The sequence below is a fragment of the Fukomys damarensis genome, unplaced genomic scaffold, assembly GCF_012274545.1.
Source record: "Fukomys damarensis isolate Sample0158 unplaced genomic scaffold, DMR_v1.0_HiC HiC_scaffold_39, whole genome shotgun sequence".
Taxonomy (NCBI): domain Eukaryota; kingdom Metazoa; phylum Chordata; class Mammalia; order Rodentia; family Bathyergidae; genus Fukomys; species Fukomys damarensis.
In genome coordinates, this window is record NW_022900951.1 from 85,712,760 (window position 1) to 85,718,305 (window position 5,546).

The window sequence follows — 5,546 nt, forward strand, 5'->3', positions numbered from 1 at the left end:
ATTTGCACACAAAGGTGTAGGGAAAGTGGTAAGGGTGAGGGAAAGGTAATAAGGGAATGAGAGAAATAGGAGAAAATGAAAATATGGAAATAAAATGTTTGTAAGTGGGGAGGTGAGGAGGGGGTGAAGAGAGAGCAGGGACAAGGGGAAAAATGAGAACCAAGACCTGTCATGTAAAGGTACAAGATCCCAATAATGAATGTAACTGCACTGTATACCTAAAATGTACCAATAAACTCAATGAGGAAAAAAAATCAGTTGCACAGCAAAATAAATTACCAATAGAACAAAAAGACAACGTACAGGATGGGAAGTAATTTTACCAGCTGCTCTTCAGAGGACTAATGTGTAGTATATATAAAGAATTAAAGAAAAATAAGAACTTCCAAACTTAAAGATCCAATAAAAAAATAGGCAACTGAAAAGAAGTCATTTCTCAGATGGAAAATTATGAATAGGAAATAAACATATGAAAAAAATGTTTAACATCACTGGTCATTTGTGAAATGCAGATTTTAAAAATGCTGGAATTCCATCTCATTCCAGAAAGACTGGCTGCTATCTAAAGGTCAATGGGAGCCCACCCTTCCTCCAGCCTGCATCCAGGGGACCTGTGAGGACCGGGTCAGCTGTGCAGAGACTCCGCCCTTGCTCCAGTCTGTATCCAGTGGACCGTTGAGGACCACATCAGCCAGGCACAGATACTGCCCTCACTCCGGCCTTCATCCAGCAGACCAGTGAAGACTGGTTAGCCCTGCAGTGAGCCGACCCTTGCCCCTGCCTGCATCTAGTGGACTGGTGAGGACCAGTGTTCTCTACAATATACATGCCACCCCATGTTCTCGGGCCTCCTGATTGGGCCAGTTCTTGGATCCACTCTGCAGAGGCACAGGTGGTCATAAAAATCATTTTACTGAGCTCCAGAAGATAGAACAGAAGTGAACAACTGAAATAAAGGCACATCAGACCTCCATAGTTGGTAAGTTGGAGGGATCACCACCTTTTATCAGAAATTTGACTATCTTCAGAGAAAGGGTAGAAGGAACCTATAGTAGAATCTTGCAGAATTCAACTCTGCAGGAGGTTAGGGAGTTCAATTTGGGCCTTGCAACCCGAATTCAGCCTGAATCTCAGGGGTCTGACATCAGCAAGCTGAGAGTAAATGACTTAGTTCTGCACGTTGCTGTTTATTGTGACAGCAGAGATATACCCTGAAAGATGTTCTTCAATTTTTTTTCTTCTTTATTTTCCTCATTTAACTCTGGAAATTCTTTCTTTTTTCTGTCTTCATTTTTCCACTCAGTCTCTTGCTCCCCCATATTATAATTTAATGTCACTTTCTATTCCTTTTCCTGTCCTAACTCGGATTTCTTCTTTTTTGTTTTTCTTATTTCTTTCTTTTCCTTTCTGCTCTCTTCCTTCACTCGAGGGTCACTAGTTTCAAAGGAAAGTGAGTCCCTATTACTGTTAAGTCATTCTATTCTGTCTTTATTCTTGCACTCTGTCTTAACCTCTTGTCTTCAACAGTTTCCTAAAGTATGCATGTTCATACCGTGACTTCTGGCTTCATTTAAAATCTTTTCCAATTATTCTACCTATCTATTCCTTTTGTCCTAAATGCATCTAAATACCAGTGCTAAATGGTAAAGTCTACATATTGGACAGTTTATTCACTACAAACATATTTTGGGGACTCCTTGATTTTTATTTAATTCACATAGTTTAAAAGTGACAGCTTAATAACAACCAGAAATGGTCAGTTTTTAATCTGTGCTTGATGCTATTGTGTTGCAGATTGTATCAATTGGGCTAAAGGGTTGTGATTGATTTAATGAGTTATCCTTTCTGATATTATGAAAATGAGAGTGCCTAAGAGTCATTGAAGGCTCAAAAGCTAAATAGCAAGTATATCAGGAAGATCAAAGTAATAACTCAGAAATTAAACCAAGGACAGCCCAACAAAAACATAAAAATGAGATAACACTTAAACAAGACACAAAGACAGACTTCCAGTTCACCAATGCCAAACAGTAGAGCAAATGAGAGTGAAAAGTCTGACAATCAACCAACAGGACACCCTGAACCCATAGCACCAGAAGTAGCAAAACAGATCAATCGAGCTCTAGAAAAATTCAAAACAGAAATCATTTCCCAGATAACTATAGAGATGGTGAGCACAGTGAAAGACATGAATAGCAACTCTAGAACAGAAACTGACCAAAAAATAAATGAGCTTAGGACCATGATAGAATCCATGAAGGCCCAACATAATAAAGAAATGGAAACCATGAATGCCCAACAGAGGAAAGAAATGGAATCTATAAAACAGATTCAAGCAGATATCCAGGAATGTAAAAACTCTATTGAAAGTTTTCACAGCAGGATAAATGAATGTGCAGTTAGAATTTCAGATATAGAAGATAGGATTGCAGTCAGTGACCATGAAAAAAGAGCTCTCTTAAAAACAGTAAAGGATCATGATAAATTGAGCCAACAACTCATAGATGATGCAAAGAATAACATAAGACTGATAGGTATCCATGAAGTAGCAGGATAAAATACAAATGACTTAAAAAATATGTTCACAGAATTAATGACAGAAAACTTCCCAAACAGAAGGGAAGAATTAGACATACAGATAAGTGAGGTATATAGGACTCCAAATAGCCATGATTAAAAAAAATCTACACCTAGACATATAATAATCAAGATCCCAGAAACCCAACAGAAGAACAAAATAGTACAAGCAGTAAGAGAAAAGAAACAAATTACATGCAAAGGAAAGCCCATCAGAATCACAGGAGACTTTTCAACACAAATCTTCAGGTCAAGGAGAGCCTGGAATGAGGTATCTCAATTTCTAAAAGAAAACAACCTCCAACATGGGCTGATGCGTCCTGCAAAACTCTCTTTCAAAACGGATGGGGAAATAAGATACTTCCATGACAAATAACAGCTGACAAACTTCATGGATACCAAACCAGCCCTCCAAACACTTCCAGACAACACTGTAGAAAAAGAAAATGAAGGTCACAACTCCATGAGGCCCAAAGGAGCAAATCAGTTATTCAAGGCAAGAAACTAAAGGGAGAGGGGGAAAATTAAAAACACCCCACAACAGGACAATAACATGACAATAAGTCAGTACATATCACTCATAACTATCAATGTCGATGGCCTCAATTCACCAACCAAGAGCAATAAACTGGCAGAATGAATTAAGAAGCAAAATCCAGCAATATGTTGCACACAAGAAACACACAGTGCAAAAAGAAAGCCATAGACTAAAAATGGAAGGATGAAAAACAATTCTCCATGCAACAGGAGACCATAAAAAAGCAGGGGTAGTAATTTTATTCACAGACAAAGTAAATTTCAAACGAAAATGGATTAAGAGAGACAAAGAAGGCCACTACATCCTCATAAAAGGAACAATCCAAGAGGAAGAGATGACAATAATAAATATATATGAATTGAATATTAATGCCCCAACTATATAAAACAAATATTAAGGGACATGAAAAACTAAATAAGCACTAATACAATTGTAGTGGAGGAACTAAATACCCCACTATCACAAATAGACAGATCATGTAGACAAAAAATCAACAATGAAATACTAGAAATTAACTAAGCTTTTGAACAAATGTGCTTAATACACCCCACAAAATCAGAACATACATTATTTTCACCTGCACATTGGTCATTCTCCAAAATAGACCACATACTTGCTCATAAAACAGGTTTTAATAAATGCAAATGAATCAAAGTCCATGTATATTATCAGACTATAGTGCAATTTACCTGGAGATCAATAGTGTAAGAAACCAGAAGAACTACATCAACACATGGCAATTGAACAAAACTCTCCAGAACAATCAATGGGTCACAGATGAAATTAAATGATAATCCCAATACAACATACAGGAATCTATGGGACACAATGAAAGGAGTTCTACGTGGAAAATTCATAGCAGTGATTGGCCACACTAGGTAAACAGAGAGAGCTCAAATAAACAAGCTAATGATGAATCTTAGGCTCCTAGAAAGAGAAGAGCAAGAAAACATCATACAAGGGAGGAAATTATAAAGATCAGAGCAGAAATTAATGCAATGGAGACTAAGAGAACTATACACAATAAAATCAATAAATCAGAGTTGATTTTTTCAAAGAATAAATAAAATTGATAAACCCTTAGCCAATCTTATTAAAAAGAAAATAAAAGGTGAAAATTCATGCAATTAGGAAAAAAAAGGTGAAGTCACAACAGATCCACCAGAAATCCAGAAGATCATAAGTACCTACTTTGAAGAACTTTACTCTAATAAATTGGAAAATACAGAAGAAATGGACAGATTTCTTGATACTTGTGAATTACCAAAGTTGAATGAAGAAGATAAAAATATTCTAAACACCTGAATTACAATCAGTAAAATTGAAAATATAAGTAAAAGTTTACTAAAAAATAAAAGCCCAGGTCCTGATGGCTTCACTGCTGAATTCTACAAAACATTTAGAATGACTGCCAATACTCTTTAAACTTTTCAGTGAAATTGAAAGAGAAGCAATACTTCCAAAATCATTCCTGGAAACAAGTGCTACTTTGCTTTTTAAACCAGTGAAAGAGCCAACCAAATAAGAGAACTACAGGTCAATCTTCTTAATGAACATAGATGCAAAAATCCACACTTAGACACTGGCCAACAGAATACAGAGGATCATCAAGGAAATCATACACACTGGCCAAGTTGGGTTTATCCCAGGGATGCAAGGATGGTTCAACATAAGTAAATCAATAAATGTAATATACTATATGAACAGAGTGAAGGACAAAATCCATATGATCTTCTCTATAGATGCAGAAAAAGCATTCAACAAAATTGAACACCCATTCATGATAAAAACCCTGCAGGAAACTGGTATAGATGGTCTTTATCTCAACTTGATAAAGGTTATCTATAAGAAAAAAAAAAGCCAACATCATTTTAAATGACCAAAAAGAGAAAACATTCACGCTAAAATCAGGAACAAGACAAGGATGTCCACTATCACCATTTCTGTTCAATATAGTTTTGGAAACATTATCCACTGTGATTACACATGAGAAAGAAATTAAAGTAATAAAGATAGGAAAGGAAGAAGTTAAACAGTCATTATTTGCTGATGTTATGATGGTCTACATAGAAGACCGAAAAAACTCTGCAAAAGACTTTTAGACTTAATTGATAGACTCAGTAGAGTAGCTGGATACAATGTCAACACTAAAAAATCAATAGCCTTTTACACAAATAACAGACTCACTGAGAGAGAAATTCAGGAAACAATTGCTTTCACAATAGCATCCAAATAATGAAGCATCTAGGAATAAATCTAATGAAGGAAGTAAAAGACCACTACACTGAAAATTACAGTGCTCAGAAAATAGAGATCAAATAGCATATAAGAAAATGGAAAGCTATACCCTGCTCCTGGGTAGGAAGAAGCAACATAGTGAAAATGGCCATACTACCAAAGCTGATATACAGAAACAATGCAGTCCCATTTG